The sequence below is a fragment of the Kogia breviceps genome, chromosome 11, assembly GCF_026419965.1.
Source record: "Kogia breviceps isolate mKogBre1 chromosome 11, mKogBre1 haplotype 1, whole genome shotgun sequence".
Classification (NCBI taxonomy): domain Eukaryota; kingdom Metazoa; phylum Chordata; class Mammalia; order Artiodactyla; family Physeteridae; genus Kogia; species Kogia breviceps.
The window spans coordinates 49,600,822-49,620,496 of NC_081320.1; the positions used below are offsets into that span (position 1 = coordinate 49,600,822).

The 19,675-nt window shown below is 41.0% G+C and overlaps 1 protein-coding gene and 1 long non-coding RNA gene across 7 annotated transcripts in view; one reads left to right on the forward strand and one right to left on the reverse strand.

The window, feature by feature from the left end:
* LOC136792149 (uncharacterized) overlaps positions 1 to 1,298 on the reverse strand; it is a 32,466-nt gene extending 31,168 nt beyond the window's left edge. For 2 of the 5 annotated variants that reach the window (XR_010835527.1, XR_010835526.1), the window contains exon 1: positions 1,076 to 1,298. This is a non-coding gene — a long non-coding RNA (uncharacterized lncRNA). The remainder of the gene's footprint in view (positions 1 to 1,075) is intronic. The other 3 variants (XR_010835524.1, XR_010835523.1, XR_010835525.1) reach the window with 2 other exon arrangements.
* PELI1 (pellino E3 ubiquitin protein ligase 1) overlaps positions 1 to 19,675 on the forward strand; it is a 325,875-nt gene that overhangs the window by 217,498 nt on the left and 88,702 nt on the right. The window contains exon 9 of one of the 2 annotated variants that reach the window (XM_067007513.1): positions 12,208 to 12,288. The exons of the other annotated variant lie outside the window; for it this stretch is intronic. The gene's annotated coding sequence lies outside the window, so the exon portion shown is untranslated. The remainder of the gene's footprint in view (positions 1 to 12,207; positions 12,289 to 19,675) is intronic. 2 annotated transcript variants of the gene reach the window in all.

Sequence of the window (19,675 nt, forward strand, 5' to 3'; positions counted from 1 at the left end):
CTCCTGGTTTTGGGGGGCTGCTTCTACACAGGGTCCTTTCTACTACTCTACTGGTAATAGCACCTCAAAGATCTATGAAACAAATCTCAAGTTGACAAATTTATAGCTGAATGAATATAGGCTTTCGGGTTCCACAAAATTGGAGCTCTCCTAATACCAGCCAGGAAAATGTGGCTAAATTACCTAACGTCTCAGAGCCTTGGTTTGCTCATCCGTTAAATGGGCCTTAATAAAGCCTACTTCTCTGGGTTGTTGCCAGGATCAAATGAGAAATGTTTGCAAAACTCCCAGCACCATGCATGACACACAGAAAGCACTCAAGAAGTGCTAGAGTATTACCATTAAGTAAAAGGAGTAATGATTCTTTAATGCTTTCTCTTAACATAAGAGTTTCCATCCATCCCCAATAAAGGAAAGCTATTCTAATAAACCAGTCATTCATGTGATTTGTGATTTCACTGTCCAACCCAAGTTCCTGTGGAATGTTTAGTGTAATCCAGTTGAACCCTCAGCAAGGTCCCTGGGCCTGATCTTCAAATCCAGTATCACCATGGCAAAGAACCGGAAGAGGGGAGAAGAGTAACATATCAAACATGCCCTCTTTCCTTTTTCCTAAAGCCTGTTTGTCCCCTTCTCCCGATAGCTCTTCAGTTCCCAGAGAGCAGAGACTCCTGGGAAACAGGACGTAGCAAAAGGCCTGTGAGAAAATCCCCAGATGAAGATCAGCAATAAATCTCTCCCAGCAACAGTTTGGTCAGAAGAGGAAAATTCCCCACCAGCCCTCAAAAGCAGCCCCTCAAGAAAGCTTAGAGGAGGTTAATTTGGGAAATCCCCTCAGAGGCAACAGAACAGAAACGGAAATCTGCTTCTTAAGAGACGACCAAAAGGAGTAAGCCAATTAGTGGCTGCCTGGGGAGTGCTCTGTGTTAAGCCGCACTGCTGCTGCTACCCCGCTTCCACCTTTTCATCCTGATCCTGAGGGCAACCCTAAAGGGACCCAGTTGTCAGAGCCACTTGACACCCACTCTTCCCAGATTCCCGTCCCGTTAGGCCCCCCTGTAAACTCTCTCCATACCTATAGTAGAATATCCAGCCACCGTTGGTTGTCATTCTGAGTTTCCTTTAGAGCCAGGAAGCAACAAACCCTCGGGTTTTACTGAGTTCTAATTTGAATGTGACCTTTGGGTCACGTTTCTTAGCTGCTGCTAAGCTCCAGGGCAGGGAGGAATCCTTCCCACAAAGAAGAAAAACAGAATCATAGAAACCTTGTCCCTTTGAAGGGCTTAGAATGGAATGTCCGCTGATGAGTGGGAGCAGAGAAAGTATATAAACACTGTTGGAAAGGGGCCTGGGGCGGCGGGCGGGGGACGGGGACTGTCGGTTTATGGTTCACTGATCTCTACGGTTTATGGTTCACTGATCTCTACGTGCACTTGAGGCCCACGTCCCAGCTCACCACGAAGCATGCCCCTTCCCGCAGGACTTCCACTGGGTGTTTGATTTTTGTTTTAATTTTTATTTTATACTGGAGTATAGCTGTTAATCAACTATACTCCATTGGGTGGGTTTTTTTTGATCTGTAATTTTTAAAAAATTAATTTATTATTTATTTTTGGTTGCATTGGGTCTTTGTTGCTGCGCGCGGGCTTTCTCTAGTTGCAGCGAGCGGGGGCTACTCTTTGTTGTGGTGCGTGGGCTTCTCACTGCAGTGGCTTCTCTTGTTGCAGAGCACCGGCTCTAGGTGCGCCGGCTTCAGGAGTTGTGGCTCGCGGGCTTAGTTGCTCCGCGGCATGTGGGATCTTCCCGGACCAGGGTATGAACCCGTGTCCCCTGCATTGGCAGGTGGATTCTTAACCACTGCGCCACCAGGGAAGCCCCTTGATCTGTGATTTTAAATGACCGTTTCAGGAAGATGACAAAAATGAGATTTTAGTAGAAGAGAGAGGAAAGTAGACTTCATGACAGCTAAAACTTTCTTTACTGTATACTTATCCAAAATAGATATAAAATTTTGGAAGAAAGAAGTTTTTAAAGGAGTAAGTACTCTGTGTTTAAAATCCTATAGAATATTATGCTCTGCTAGAGTATGTGCCCTTTTATGTAGTCAGGACACACCATTGTATGATCCACAATTACAGGTTCCACTTTAAAATACTTTTTGACTCCTGGAAAACTACCCTGCCAAAAATCACTTTCCTGGTACTTTCAAACAAACATGGTTCTTATTCACTTCAATTCATGTGGCTTTGTTAGGATTCTTTTTCCAGAAATTGTAAAGATTCTTAGCCACCTACTTTTCTCCATGCTTGGAATAAGCCAGAAAACTCCTTTTTGGGTTTGCATGTTTTGTTTTAGTTTTTGCTTTTAATTTATTTATTTATTGCTTTTTTTTGTCTGCGTTGGGTCCTCGCCGCTGCACGTGGGCCTTCTCCAGTTGTGGCGAGCGGGGGTCACTCCTCGTTGCGGTGCGTGGGCCTCTCACTATGGTGGCTTCCCTTGTTGTGGAGCGCGGGCTTCAGGCGTGCGGACTTCAGTAGTTGTGTCGTGTGGGCTCTAGAGCACAGGCTCAGCAGCTGTGGCGCATGGGCTTAGTTGCTCTGCAGCATGTGGGATCTTCCCGGATGAGGGCTCGAACCCGTGTCCCCTGCATTGGCAGGCGGATTCTCAACCACTGCGCCACCAGGGAAGTCCCGGTTTGCATGTTTTGAAGCAATTAGCTTAGTCTTTAAATTCATTCTGTACACACAAATAATAATTACAGTAGTTACATTTAAATGATTCTCCTACACATGCAAATTCTAGATAGTCAACATACCCTCAAGAGGTATTATTCCATTTTTTTCATTTGGGAGCCTAGGAGGTATTTAATTCTCACTTCCTAGCAAGGCCAAAGAATATTTCTGATTTCAGGGTAAACTTTTCATCTGTTCTCAGTGCTACTGTAGTTACGAATGTGAAGTCAATTATATGATGCACATCAGCAAAAAACAGCTCTTTAATGCAGGCACAGATGAAACAGATTCCAACAGGGGTCTGAGAGTAATAAATAAACTAATAAAAAAGGAAACCAGGGAGCAACTTTGATGGAAGTAAGCTGTTTGCCTTTGCCCTGGAAAGTTTATAGTGTTTTAAACAATTGTAAACATATCAGTAAGTATACATGGATACTGTTTCCATAGCAGCATAGCCACAGTTAAGAGTTTCTCCAAACATACCCAAAAGGAAACTAAAAATAGCTTGTCTTCAATATCAAAATACCTACATATACATATTCAGACAACAGTACACAAAGTAATGTGTAATTAGAAGTTCTGCAGACACCAACCTTTCACAAAAGCACATTGCAGGTGACTTTAAAAACTAATGAGTTCAGTATGTATAGGAATGGGAGAGAGACCAAAGAGTCCAAGAGAGGGAAAGACGCCACTTTGAACTCTGAGATCAGAGGCTCGTGACCCCAAATGCCTGCAACCGTTGCTTTTTCTGCTCCACCTGACACTTCCCTGGCCCCCAAGGGCCCCTGTGTCCTATTTACCTTTGGCTCCTATAAAACCGGGGTTGAGTGTATGATACATATTATTATCTCCATTTATTGCAGTATTCTCTCACCTTCTTAAGTTTTCTAGCCAATATATTTCATCCTCTCAATAGAGATTGAACAGTAGTTGCATTTTAAGGAATAATCTAAGACCAAATGCCACACTTTCCCAATGAACTTACTTCAACTGACATATAGAGACAGGAATAGTGATTCCAAAATGAAGACAGTGTGTCAGTATACTTTTTGCAGCTTTGCTGTTTGTACTTTTTATTTACAGTATATCCAAGAATTACAAGTGTTTTAAAAACATCATCTAGTGCGGAATATTCTTGCTAGGGTATATGCAATTTGTCATCTAAGCTGGGACACTTTTGAGAGTGAAAGAGAGTATTGTTTATAATTACACTGGGGAAACAGGTGTAAACCAAGACTGCCTCAGGCAGGCCCAGACAAATGGTCACACAATATTACACCCAAGAGTATAAGCATCTTGAGGGCAGGGATGAGGTTTATTTATTTTTGTACTTCAGCACCTATTGCAATGCTTTATACCTAGAAAGAACTCAATAAATTCTTGTTAAGTGAATGACTTTTATCATTGGATTATATTCTGTAAAACTTTAAAAAGTATTTTTATACATAATACTAAGCTGGGCATATTTCTTTTTTTTTAGTCCACAGTCTATGTGTTAGGGTTAAATAAAATCCAACATAGCTCTGCAGGTGAATCTTTCTTCTCCATCATCCAATCTTCTCCTTGAAAGTAAAGAGGATAAAACTGGAAAAGTAAAATATACCTATGAGTCATAAAAAATAATTTTATCAGTGTGGGATGATTTATGAAAGCACTGAAGGAGGTTTAGAGTATGGATACAGATAAGAAGCAATTTCATACTCTACAATGGTTATTATCCTGGTTTCATTTTCTCTGCCAGGAATGTTGGCCACTAGGGAGAAATACAGAACAAGTATCAAATGAGTACACTCTAACTAGGAAGGATGCTGTTTGTCTTTCACGATGAGGAGTTGGGAGGAGTACTAGCCATTGGTGAATTCCCAGAAGTAATGGTAAGAGCCTCTTCACCTTCTGCCAGGATTTCCCAGGAACATAGGGAATGTCTTACACAAGTCACTTTCCATTTGATGGACCCCCAGTTCTTGGTTTATAAGCTGCATGAAAGGATTGCTGTGGAAAATAATCATAATATTCAAGGGGAAGCACTTAGCAGTCTTCCTATGAAAAGCACTGTAAGTCTTCCTACCCCTCCATGGAGAGGCAGCAGACTTTGGGAGGCGATAGGGCCTATCTTCGGGACCTCAGGGTCTCAGACTCTGCAGTCTTACTCTTTGTGTTTGCAAGCCAGATTATCCTATGGGATGTTGCCTAAACTTTTTGGGCTCCGGTTTCTTCATCTTTCAAAGAAGGAAAATAATAATTGTACCTTCTTAAAGGGTTGTTTGTGAGGGTTAAACAATATTCATGTAAAACACCTAGAACATAAGTGTCAGCTATTGTTTCTATCCAGCTCTATGTTTCTTTGGCCATTTGGCAAGAGTTCTACTGGAAAAAAATTTTAATTAAAGGCACAAATTATGCTTTTATGTTTCTAATCCAAAGAAACCCAAATGTGTGTACCTAATGCCAGAAGGAATCTTCGAGGCCTAGGCTACTTATAGACTCGATCCACATCCTATTCTCATCTCTCTCCCCAGAATTTGCTTGTTAACACCAAGGGGACTTTGTATTTTTTAATTATTATTATTATTATTATTAACTAAATTCCATCAAACCCAAGCCAGTTTGTGTGCTGGACCATAACCAACCACTCCATTTCAGAGAAAGCTGAAAGCCTGCACCTAAAGAATGATATTTCTTCTTTAATATCTAATTTAGAAGCTAGAAAAACTGCAGAGAAGTGAGCTTCTTTACAGTATTATGTAAGGCTTTATATTTAATGAATTTCTGGTGCCTGAGTGGAGGGGTGTGGGAAATGGGCTCTTTATATTAATCAAACCATGTTGTTATCTATGGAGAGTATGCCAGTTGGTTAAATAGAGCCAAATTCTGTTCTGTCAGATAATTATGGAATTTGACATTCATAGAGGTTCTTTTTTAATTCTGGGAATAAGAAATCTACAAACTCATTAAATTATGAAATGTTTCAACCCTATTATCCTAATGCAATTACCCCGTGGACTATACTACCACAGGAAGTCTTTGGGACAGCTTCTGATGTTTAGAAAGACTCAACAATAGGAATTCGATTCATATAAAAACCACCACAGTGTGGTTTAAGAAATGAAATGGGGCTTCCCTGGTGGCACAGTGGTTGAGAATCCGCCTGCCGATGCAGGGGACACGGGTTCGTGCCCCGGTCCGGGAAGGTCCCACATGCCGCGGAGCGGCTGGGCCCGTGAGCCATGGCCGCTGAGCCTGCGCGTCCGGAGCCTGTGCTCCGCAACAAATCTATACTGGTATTCAAAGTGCAGAAGGGCAGGGAATTCCCTGGCAGTGCAGTGGTTAGGTCTCTGCGCTTTCACTGCCGGGGCCGGGTTTGATCCCTGGTCAGTGATCTAAGATCCTGCAAGCTGAGCGGCACAGCCAAAAAAAAAAAATTCTAAGCGAAGAAGGGCAGAGGAAATAGGATCCAAACTTGCTTAAGAATATTTGGGGGCAGGAGAATTGGCCACAATATCTGTCTGTTTCTTTTGAATAGTAACAGCAACAATTCATCTATCTAGCAGTGTTACCATTTATTGCTTCCTTAGCCACATTAAGGGAAATCTAATTATTTACCACAAAATAGGAGTTTCTAATGAAACTTTTATTTTTCAATGCATTTAATAAACTATGAAGTCTAAATAGCACCTCGATTTTCTTAGAGTCTTTAGAAAAGCTGATTTCTTCATATCCTACCTGAAATGTTCACATGCTAATGAATGGAATCAGCATAGTGGAGTGGAGTTGTCAGGGCTGGGAGTTGGAGAAATAGAGCTCCTGTCACTGTTCTGTGACTTATTAGCTATGTACTTGGGCAAGTCATTTGGCAGTGAAATATTGTTGGAGAACAGGAAATTAACATAATCTCAAAATGTTACCCCACAGAGTATTTCTTAATACTCTTTAGGAAGAAGGGTGCCTGTACAATGGAGAAATCTGTCAGACACCAGCTTAACCTAGTGATCAAATGTAACATCTCCAATAATGGGCAAATTGACATTATGTGGCCCCATTCCAAGCCCTTAGCAGACATCATTAATGGTTCTCAGCACGGCTTCCCATGAAGCCAGGGCACAGACTCAGAATCTCTCTCAAGACCATTGGCATCATCCTGGAGAAGGTGTTTGAGAACCTAAACAGGGTGCTGATGCTGTCCTGCAAGTACTGGACATAGCATGAAGTGCTACTACCTCTGTAGTATTGGGGACCTCCAGGACATCTCCCAGGTAGCTCTGAGAGCCTCAGTAGATGAAGGATTAAAGATCCTGGGGCCTTGCAAATGGGACAGTCGAGATGTCAGACAGCTGTACCATCTGGGGAGAAAATTGTGTGTACGTTTGTTTAATCCAAAAGAAAAAAAAGAAGGGGCTGTTATCAGTTGGTCAGGGCTGCCAAGTGAAATACAACTTATTTGCTATCAGATTATTTATAGTAACTGAGGTATCACATTTGAAGCCACTTCGTTGATTAGGGTCACACTTTCATATCCTACAGAAAGAAAATTTGCTGTGGGGAAAGTGGGCTCTGCCCCCACTCAGGCTTCAAAATTTTTCTCCCAAATTAAAATGTATTCATCTGAATACTCCCAATGGTGGCAAGTAGACATCTTTAGAGGCTGAATTTGTGCTTAAATGTCACCTTTCCCATCTAACAAACTGTTTTCTTCTTGTTATTTCTTTAGCTCAGCCCCTTATCTGTTTCCTTTATACCACTTATCCCAACTGGCAAGTATTTTTAAAATTTGTTTGTTAGCATGTTGCTGTGGGGATGGATTTGGTCTGTCTTCCCTATTATAATGTCAGCTCCAACAGATCAGGGACTATTTCTGTCTTGTGCATTGCTGAATCCTCAACTTTTAACATTATAGCCTGGCACACAGGACACTGAATGGATATTTACTGATTAAATGAATAGATTTGTTTTTTTAAAAAAATATCCCAAGTTATTTAGAGTTAAGTCTATGGGGAAGCAAAACAAATAATCAACCTTCCATGTCATGGCTAAAAATTGAGGTGACATGCTAATTATTTAGTACTAAGTGGTTCACAAACCCTAACCCTGGCTCCAAAGGCAACACTAAAACAAAGAATTCCAAAATGCTTTGAGCAGTGCTTTGCTAGGATAAGTATGTGTCTTCCAGTATGACTCTTTGAAGGATAAAAAGTAATTTGAATGTATAAGTTGTGTCATTTTTTATCATCTTAATTGGAATATAATTTCTTTACAAGGGTGTGTTAGTTTCTGCTTTATAACAAAGTGAATCAGCTATACATATACATGTATCCCCATAACCCCTCCCTCTTGCATCTCCCTCCCACCCTCCCTTTCCCACCCCTCTAGGTGGTCACAAAGCACCAAGCTGATCTCCCTCTGCTATGCGGCTGCTTCCCACTAGCTAGTTGTGTCATTTTTTAAAACAAGTTTTATTCATTGCCTCGGAGTCCTACATACCTTGAATATCTTACATAACACATGGAAAGGAATGTTCTTTCTATAACCCTTGCTTTAGAGAACTCTCTGGTTGTCAGCTGAAGCTCATGAACAAAGTGTTCTTTCAGTGCTGAGCAAGACCACAGCTGAATAGCAGATCAGATTAACCAACACCACCATAGCTGTAATGACATCCTTAGAAATTCGAGAGTCCTCACTGACAACAAAAATCAATATTTAGTTTCTTATATGCCTTTTGGGCATTCCATCACTTTTATGGCCTCCTGTTCTGCCAGTTCCCTCATCTCGAACTTGACTTTGCTCTTCTGGGAAAATAGACTCGAAATAATAGTAATACAAATGTGAAAGCACTTTCAACAAAATATAAAGTTTGAATCACAATACTTGTGCTTTGTTAACACCAAGATTTGGCTTCTTTAAAAAATAAATCTTTTCCTGCTGTATTTACAAACCGATGTATTTTTTGGTACAAACCACATAGACTTTACTCTTTACTAACAACGTTTCAGGTGAAAGGAAGAAGCAAAAGTTACCTACTTATTTTATATTCCTTTAATACACTGAAGCCTGTAATACTAAGCAATGCACAGTCTAACTCTCGGATTCAACTATTCCCAGATATAGATTTTACACACTGTTGCCAAGGCTTCAACTCACACAATACGCCAACCTCCCAATTTTCACACATTTGTTTTAATTTTTTAATAAGACAAAGAAGAAATTAAGACTAGTTTTGGAATAATAAGACTAGTTTTGCCCACCAAAATATTTTGGAATTGGAGCTGATGGTGTAATTTGGGAGTGTTGCTGGTGGGGGTAATGTGATAAAATACTCTGTGCAGTGAGGATCTAGGCCCAGTCCTAGTCACCATCCACCTTTTCTGATTCCAGTACATCCATTAACATGGCCAAGAGGCTACCAAGTGAAGTAAGAATGGAAGTTGTCTGCCAAACAGAATATGTTAATGAATGACCTATATGACTTGAGCGAGACCACAGCCAGAGGATGGTGTGAGAGAGTCAACTAGATTTTTCAAAGAGCCGGGTAGCACATAGTACTGAGTAGGACAAACTTCCCAGCCCGTGTTCCTATGGTGGATGCAGTGAAGAGCGTGGAGAATGGCAGATTTAATGGTTGCAAGCTACTGCCTCTGCAACTTAGACATCACTAAGGACCTTTCTTCTCTACTTTATGAATAATCGTTGTTATGTCTTTACTTTTTTTCCATAAACTTATTGTTTGTGGACATAAAGTCCATGGTCATAATAATGAGATAAACACACACACACACACACACACACACACACACACACACACACACACACACACATACAAAATACCTGACAGATTATTTTTTCAACCTACTGGAGCATGATTTCATTTTTTTCTTATGACAAAATTCACTTTTATTTTTTTTAATTACTTCTTCTCAGGAGCCTAACCATTATGCTGAGCAAGAGAGATAAGAGTGCCCTGCTGGAGGTGCCTGAGGATTAGCTAGTTGGAGCCTCTAGGCATTTGTATCACTTTGGCTCCATCACAAGCTTTCCTTTCTACACGTTCCCACATCCCATCCCACACACCCACCCAACATGCCTATATCCTAGGGCCCTGGAGCTCCTAAATGACCCTATTCCTTTCTTCCAGTACTCCCAAAAGAGTCCAGCCATGTAAAGGGTACAGCCTCATACAAAAATGAGAAGTGGAAATGTTTCTTTGTTTCTACTCTGTCTGCATCCTCCTGGTATCCCTCTCCTGTGGCATTCCATCAGGGAGGAGGGGGCAGGCAGAGGCAGGTGGTTCTAGGGTTGCAGGAACATAGGAATCTTTGTGGGATCATCTCTTTCTTTGGGCCTCAATCCACCTCCCAGCAACAGTTCCATTATGGAAGGAGGATGATGAATTTTGGGTGATCTCGTAACCATTTCAGCCACACAAAATTTCAAACTCCCTAGACCCACTGAAACTGAAATTGGAATGGCCTCAAAATATTCAGGATCTCATGGTTTGGTTTTATTTTTGTTGTTGTTGTTGATACAGATTCTACTGATTCAAATAACAAGGCATCAGCCTTGTTATTGTAACACAGAAGATTGCTGTGTTCCTTGTCTGATAGTCTACCCCATCTATCATGTTCCACAGACCAAGTATGTAATTTTATTTCTTGATAGTTTAGACAAAAAACATTAGTAATGATTTTCACAGGTTGCCTATTAATTTTCCCTTTCCACCTTGGGATTATGCAACCACTAACATAGTTGTGTTTGTCTCCAAACCCCTGAATTTGCACATGCAGTCATTTAGTTGCTTAACTACTCAAGTGGATAGAACAACAATTAGTCATTTACAAACACAGATTTGTGAGTAGGAAGAGGGGCCTCACCAAAATTAGGGATGCATATATATAGATTAAAATTGAAAATTGGCCTCAGTGATCACAAATAGCTAGGTAGAAGTATGTAGTTGCTTCTGCAGTCAACTAATAACCTCTTTAGCACCGAATCCCCTAACTGACTGCCACCAACTCCCTAACACAGGCCTCTACTTCAGCCATCTCTAACCTTCTGATAGTGGCCCAGATGCACAGGATATGGCCAGGAGCCCATTTGCAGCCATAGCCCAGGGCTCCCAAAGAGTCACAGTCTGTCTTGTACCTTAGTGGTTTGTATACAGTTCTTCTCTCCCCTTCTAGATAATAGATTCCTTGAAAGCAGGATCCATGTCATGCTTTTCTTTCTATTTCCCATAACACTTCCCTGACACATAATCATTGCTTAATATTTACTTGTTGACTTGAATTAGATGCATCTGGGCCCAAACCTGCAACTGAGGCCACATTCAGATGGTGCTTTCACTAATTAAGATGCTGGACACCCACGCTGGATTTGCTAGGTCGGGTGCCTCCAGACTACTAATCCCCTCCCTGTATACCCTCCACTTCTGTTTTCCTTTTCACCAAAGATGCTGATGTCATTGGATCTTGCTTCTACAGCGTCACATAGTAGAAGAGGAACTTGAGAAGGAAAGGGAAATCTGTCCAGACCTCACCCTTAGCTTCCTTGTTTCCTTTCTTGGTTTCCATTCTGGTCGTATGGCAACCATAGGAAAATGTTTTGGAGCTCACTGTGAGGTTCCTGAAAATGTGGGGAAGTTCTCATAAACCTATAGGCCTCCTTTGTAGTCTCTCCTTAACCTCATATTCAGAAGCCAAAAGGGCAGGGATCCCACTGGTTACTTACAGTGGTGAAAGCAAGGACCCAAGGAGGAGATAAAGGCTTAGGGGTAAGGTGGGGGGAGGGAGGGTGTTATGGGGACAATTAAGTAGCTGGCAGGAGGCCAGTTCCCTTTGTGGTTGTCAAAGTGTGGTCCCAAGAACAGCAGCACCAGCATCACTGGGAACTTAGAAAGGCAAATTCTCAGGTCCTACGCCAGACCCAGTGAATCAGAAACTCTGCGGGTGGGGCCCAGCCATCTGTTTTAACGAGCCCTTGAGGTGAGTCTGAAGCTAGTCAAGTTTGAGAGTCCCTAGATGTAGAAAAACTTATGGTTACCAAGGGGGAAAGACAGGAGGAGGGGTAAATTGGGAGATTGGGACTGACTCATACACACTACTATATATAAAATAGATAACTAATAAGAACCTACTGTATATAACACAGGGAACTCGACTCAATACTCTGTAATGACCTATAAGGGAAAAGAATCTAAAAAAGAGTGGATATATGTATAACTGATTTACTTTTGCTGTACAGCAGAAACTAACACAACATTGTAAATCAGCTATACTCCAATAAAAATTAATTTTTTAAAAAGTTTGAGAGCCACTGAACTAGAGGCAGGTGACCCAAGGGAGTGAGGAACCACCCTTTGGGTGACACAAGAAAGTAGAAAGTGGAGGCTCAGTAAATGAAAATTTTCCACACTCTAGTTTTTAGTCATCTTTAAAATTTTTCTTTTAGATCTTAGTAATATAAACATTGCTCATTTTCACAGGGGAGGAAAACAACTCTGCAGTCAAATTTGCTGAGTACAAAGTAAAAGGAGATCTGCACCAAGCTGACTAATTAAGGCCATGTAAGTAATCAAGGCAGGCAAGTCAAGGGCAGTTAAGTCTCAGATTTGTCTTGGCTGGTTCTGATATCTTCACTGATCGCCTAAACCGAGCAATCAGCAATAACTTTTTTTTTTTTGCTGTGTAGACATTGATGAAATGTTCATAAAGTATTCCTAATTTATACCAGAAAAGTTAAGTTATTTACTCAAGGCCATATGTAGGGAAACTAAGTTACCTACCTATTCAGGATTACACTGTCATAAATGGGCAAGATCCAGACTTCAAGGTTCTGACATTAAACTTGAAAGTATCAAGTTTAACTTTTCTTTCTCTTTTAATTCTTTCTCTCCTAATGAATAATGGCAATTTAACTTATAACTTTAATTTTTCTCTGCTTATGGAGCATTCACAATATTTGTCCTGAAAACACATTACCTTTTTATTAATAAGGAGAAAACTAAGGTTGAACGCAAACAATTTGGTAACAGCCCACTTCAGTTAACCCATTCTGCTCCTTAGGCCACTGCCAATTGTATGAACTTGCAAAACCCTAGATTAAAACTGAGTTTCCCTATGATGCTTTCCTCAGAGTTAATTTCTGTCAGGGACCTATTAACCACAGACTAATTATGGAAGCCACTCTACAATAATGACTTTCCAATAACTCCACTACTAAGTTACACTAATGTAACTCCCCTAGGTTACACTATGAAGGTAACTCCAGTGCAAATACACAAAGAATTTTCTCCTGACCAGAACTAGCCAAGTCTCTACGAAAATTTATTTGCTGTAATTTTTAAAAAAATTTAATTGAATTATAGTTGATTTACAATATTATATTAGTTTCAGGTGTACAACATAGTGGTTTGACATTTTTATAAATTATACTCCATATAAAGTTATTGTAAAATATTTGCTGTATTCCCTGTACTGTACATTATATCCTTAATCTTATTTATTTTATACCTAGTAGCTTATACTTCTTAATCCACATCACCTGTCTTGCCCATCCCTCTCCCCACTGTTTGCTGTGATTTATGTTTTGTATATTATAATTATGCCTCCATGTTATTCTTGTTTTACATCTAAAATGACCTTGTATCAAGGGTTTGGACTCCCTTGATAAGGTAGGTAGTAAAGATTAACCTAAAAGGTTGTTTATTCCCCCTCACCTCAGGATTTAAATAATAAAATTAAAAAAAAATTTTTTACATTTTTGTCCCACTTCTCCTACTGGGCCAGCTAGCATAGCACATTTACAATAATTTCTCCCCTGTGTTTGTCAAAAGCACATTCTGGTCCAGATCAGAATTTCAAGTCCTATGAATTCTTGACCATGTAGTGATCTGGAAGCTCATAGCTTCTTTCTTCTTCTCGTGGGCTTTTTTATCAGATCCCACTCTAAATTGGTACAGAGGTCTGCCTTAAGCCAGCACATTCTCTCCCAAAGCCTAGATACAGGCTGACCCAAGACCTAATGAAAATGTATTCCTGCAGAAGAAAGGAACTGCTCTCGAGATGTGCACTCTTTTCAGGCTTTGCAACCAAATGTTTTGTGAAGTTCTTTAATTGCCTTTTTTTTTTTTTGAACAAGTGAGAGAGTGAGCCACTAAGTCTCCTTTTATATTACCAAGTGAGGACAGATGTAAGGAAAGCCTTTTTTTCCCCCATTATTTTGTTAGTTGTAACACTAAATTAGCCAAATAATTCACACCTAGTGGCAGGTGTAATCCTTCTTAAGAACATTTCTTAAGGATCTCCAACCTTTCCCAGCACAGGTGTGTGTGAGTTTACTCAAACTATGAAGTGATACCGAGTGGAAACTCTGTGTTTCAAAATAACCCTGTCTTGGTACAAACTGTAGATAAACTAATGAAACCAAATCATAGGAGCAAGCCTGAGCTACAAATAATAAGAGCTAATGTTTATTGAGCATTTTGAGTGGGGGCGGGGTGCAGGTGCAAACCAAACTGTTTTCCATGTATTCATCTGCTCTTCTTAACAACCTGATGACATTTTACAAATGAGGACAGTGAGACCCAGGAAAGTGCTAGGTGAGACTTCTGGACTTCCGATCCACTCAGATAAGGGGAAAGACAAAGGAACAGTAGCCACCTGTCTTTATTAGAAATGGTGCTTGGTGCCCTGGTAGGGCTCACCCAGTCTGCTCTGGCTTGCGTGTGGGTTGGGCAACTCTCCACTCCAGATCGGAAGCAACTGGAGGCAACAGCAACAGTGAGACACTGCTGGTGAGTGGCCAGGCCAGTTAACAAGACCTCTAATACATGGCTTGCAAGGATCTCCCCTCCCTCTTTTATTCCACTGCCTCCCACTCGCCCTCCATCCTACTCCTCACTCCTTGCATTTTATTCTGTGGGGTTAGCCTGGAACTCTGGTTGCCTTCAAGCTCCTTTGTTTCCCCAAACCCTATTTTCCCCATAGCCACATCCCTGCCCCTGGCTGGAGTCACGCAGAAAGCCTGAACATCTGACACGCATTGGTCACGCCTCCTCCCTTTGGGGACTAATTTCACGCTGAGCTTAGTAATGTGTGCAAGAGCATTATCTCCTTCTACAAGCGGCAGCCCCTAGGGTAGAAGTGTATTCTCTGCCCATGGCTAAACAGGGGGAGAGCAAAACTTAGGGAAACTGAGGCACCCTAACATACAGGAGCAACTTAATTCCTCAAGTGGTTACATTAAAGATGAGACAAGGACAAGATGAATATATTTAGACTTGTGTTTCAATCTGGTGATTCTTCTATCATGCTGCCCACCCCCTTAAGCCTTTCTCCCTGTGAGGACCTCTTAGTGGCGAGTTGCCCAACCCACACGCAAGCCAAAGCAGACTGGCAGAGCCCTACCAGGGCACCAAGCACCATTTCTCTCTCTCTTTTTTTTTTTTTTTTTTTTTTTGCGGTACGCCGGCCTCTCACTGTTGTGGCCTCTCCCGTTGCGGAGCACAGGCTCCGGACGTGCAGGCTCAGCGGCCATGGCTCACGGGCCCAGCCGCTCCGTGGCATGTGGGATCCTCCCGGACCGGGGCACGAACCCGTGTCCCCTGCATCGACAGGTGGACTCTCAACCACTGCGCCACCAGGGAAGTCCCACCATTTCTAATAAAGACAGGTGGCTACTGCTCCTTTGTCTTTCCTCTTATCTGAGTGGATCGGAAGTCCAGGTGCCCTGTAGGATACAGGGTGTCTGACCTTGACGACCCTGCAGTATTAATTTATTATCATTAACTTCTAAAGGCTGCAGGATAAAAAAGAAAGAGCCTGTCCACACATATCAAACATACTATCCTCCTCTGCTCCCCACCCCACCAAATACTTGTGTCAAAAGCAACTGGAGGCAGCAATTGTTCTGTTCAGCATTTGTCCAGCTGAGACCATCTTGGGGTCTGCTTTATCTCTGCCAGCTTCCAAATCCATGGGGAGTTTTAGGGTGCAACAGTACTAGGGCAGGTTTATCTTTGCCACATATGACTTGAACCATATCGAGGTTGTTATCCCAAACTTATTTGAGGAGTGTTTACTATATAACATCTGGGAATTTTAGAGCTCACTTAGGGAAAGCTTTAACTGTAAGAATAAGCGCAAAGCCAGGCTCCTGGTATAGCTGAGCTGTGGCATAAATAATTTTCCTTTATTCCCAAGTCCACACAGATCTATGGCACCTGCCAAGTGCCAGGCCCTGAGCATGCAGAGGTGAGTGCCACAGACAAAAGTTCCCGTCCTCATGAGACTTTACAATGGCTTTTCCTGGGAGATTCTAGGACATCAACTATTTACTTTCAAAAGATTCAGTGGGAATTATTTTAATTTAAGAAGTACTCATGACAGCCGGTTTGGGGGCAACTTTTCCAAACACGCTGTAACAAAATTGGCAGTTTTAGCTCAATCACACCCTGTTCCTCAGACATTTGACTCAGATTTTTCTTTACTACAGTAAATCTGTGTTCAGAAGGTGGAGAGTTGTAGGGAACAGCCACTCCATCTCAATCTTAAGGATGAATTTTCAAGCTGGACTACATTTCCTAGAAGAACAAACCCTTTAAATATTTTTATTCCAAGAGGACAGTGTTGACAACCTCAAATAGTCAACCTGAATATTTCAATGGAAGCCTTTCTAGGCTTTTGTAGTGGGATAACCAATGGAACTAATAGACTTAGGAAATGACAGAACTTCTAATAAGGAGAAGGAGAAAAAGGAAATATATACTCGTAGAGGTTTTCCTAAGACTTAATTAGGCACTGGACACTGCCTCAGATTCTGAGTGACTTAATATATTAGGTGTTTTATGACTCATGCTTCATGTTATCCAACAAATATCTATTCCATGTTCATTATATATCATGCACTAAACACTTTACTAGCTTTTTCACTTAAAATCTTCCAAATTTTATAAGTTTTATACATTTCTGATGCTGCTGTTTCTGTTGGTATCTTACGGAAGTTGTGCCTTCAGGTATATTTTTCTGCAACATCACTAGAATTAGTGTTACAAAAAGTCTCTGTATAGTATACATCCCTTAAATAAATATATCAATTTTCTATACAATCACTATTCTTATAAGTGTTTAAAATAAAAGTGAATGTGGTCTTCAAATGTTCATCCTTCCATTATTAACCCTCCTACTTTCAAAAATTCCTAATTATTCAAAGCTGCTTATTTCTCAGGTTCTGTTACAGCAGCAGTAAGGGGTTGAAAGAAAAGATATTTTCCTTAAAGTTTTAAGAAAGACCCTTTTCTATACAAAGTTTCAAAGAAATTTTAATGAAAGTCAGGCAGCACAATAATTACAAAGAATTCCTCTTTAGCGTCAGAGAGACCCAGGTTTAAATCTCCAAACCCCAGCTCTACCTCTTATCAGTTATGTGACCTTGAACAAGTTACTTAAGTTTCTAGACCTTGGTTTTCTCATCAACAAAATGGAAGTATTAACTGTCCTCAAAGTTACTGTGAAGATTAATTAGAATAATACATGTATCCTGCTTAATCCAGGAACCAGCATATAGTAAACTCTTAAGTGGTTGCTAATATTATTACCAGTGCATGAGGGCACCAGCTATATGACAGGCAGTGCTGGAGATTTCATATATGCTATCCCAGTTAATCCTTCATAATCACGTGAAACAAGAAAAAAGTCCTTCCACTTTTATATATTAGGAAGGTAAGGGTCGGAGAGGTTAAGTAACTTGCTGAAGGCAGGGCTCTGCGGCCAAGTCTGCCCAACTCCAAAGTCCATTTTCTTTCTCTGTGGAAGAAAATTGTCCTTCCAAAATTTCTTTTGTTATTTCATGCAAAATATGGATTGCTGTTTTCAAGTTTGTATTATATTAATGCATAGCTACAAGAAACCACTTCTATCTACATTATTGTAAATAACAAATACATCTTTCACCATATTTAAGTCCTTTATCATCCAATTCAAGATAAACATATTTTCCCTAAAGATTGTATTGGCGTTTGGAAGAAACTCAAGGTCTCTACTTACGATTTATAAACAGAAGGAGCAAATCTGAGGTGAAGAAATGTCTGTTTCTTTGATTCCCAGTGCTGAATGTGTATCTATTTTGATCTGAATTTGTATTTTAGTCATTGTAGCCCATCTTTGTACATTTCTTCTTTCATTCAATAAGCATTTATTGAATGCTGGATGAATTAGTCCTAAGTCCTGCCTTTAAGGAATTGAGGGTTCAATAGGAAAGATAGGATGTACAAAAAGACCTATAATACCAGACAAGATGTGATTGGTGCTAGAAGAAATGTAGAAATAAAATGCTAGGGAGTCTCAAGGATCACAGTTTCTTCCTGCTGGGAAGAAAAGAATCAAAACCGGCTTTAGGGAAAAAGTGGCCTCCTCTATTAACTGCTCCATCGAAGTGCAAACTATTCATGAATTTGCTTCAAAATAATACAAGTGGTAGGGGTGTAGGGGTGTAGATGGAATAAGACTGGCCATGAGTTGGTTATGTGGAAGCTGAGTGATGGGAATACACGGAGCTTCATCACACTAGTGTGCCTCACTTTTTGATATGTTTGAAATTTTACATTATAAAAAGTTAAAGTATTCCACAAGATTATTTGCTTAGGTTATAACCTACATGCAAAAGGCTACAACATGTATTGTATAATGGTTTGGGCCTGGAGGAGTGATTGGACAGAAAGGCATTAGTGACCACTAGTGAAATGAGCTGAATTCTCCTCCCCAAACCAATACTCCTCCCGTCATCCCCTCTGCACACAGAAGCCTTTCAACAAGAATTCTTTCCTGGGCTTCCCTGGTGGCGCAGTGGTTGAGAGTCTGCCTGCCGATGCAGGGGACACGGGTTCGTGCCCCGGTCCGGGAAGATCCCACATGCCGCGGAGCGGCTGGGCCTGTGAGCCATGGCCGCTGAGCCTGCGCGTCCGGAGCCTGTGCTCCGCAACGGGAGAGGCCACAGCAGTGAGAGGCCCGCGTACCGCAAAAAAAAAAAAAAAAAAAAAAGAATTCTTTCCTGTGAAAAACTGCAGGTTAGAAAGACTGGGTGTAGGGTAATAACAACCTAGGGATCCCCTAGTAGCAATGCCTGCCTCTGGGAAGGGAGTGAGCATGTATCCTGATGAAAAGACAGTCGTTGTGGGTTTTATAGAGACATGAACTCAGCACAATCTAGTTCAGAGGCTTCAGGGTATCTGAGGACTTGAATTACAGAGCAATGTCCCATCACTTGTGGAGATCTTACCTGTTGGTTCAGGGAAGAACACATGTTAATATTTGTAGGTGAGAGAAAAGCATTCAACACTGCATTGACCCAAGAGTTCCCAGTAGCTCTATCCAACACACCCCCAGGAATGGTCCATAGGTATGTTATGTAGTGATTTCTGTTAATTAAGCACGGTGTAATTTTGCTGTAGGCATGGCTGTAGCCTAAGTCATATGCTCTCAGGCATACCAAGAAAAGGGGTGGGGGTGTGTGGAAATAGAGCTCAGCCATCTGGCAGCATTCCACAAAACTAGACAGATTCATGAAATACTGCACCGTGGGAAGTGCTAGATGCACTTTTTACACTCTTTTGAGGATGACAGAGTGTATTTCTCTTAGATATTCTGCCTGGATATTTTTTATCAAGATCAGAATGTTTTGAAGAGGCATTGCCACCCTGACTCCAAACCCCAAATTAAAATTACAGCATGTAAAATTAGAGACTGTCACATGCTACTTTAATTCTGTGCTGCTGTGCTTTAGTGGCTTCTCATTTAAGAGTACATAATTATTTTCAAATTATCATATATCATTTCATGCTTAAATTAGATTACTGGCTAGAAGTTCCAGGGAGACTGGAATTCTACATGCAAACTACATTCTGATGACTATTTGTGCTCCTTTGGATAGTTTTGTTTCCTGAACCTTCAGATCAT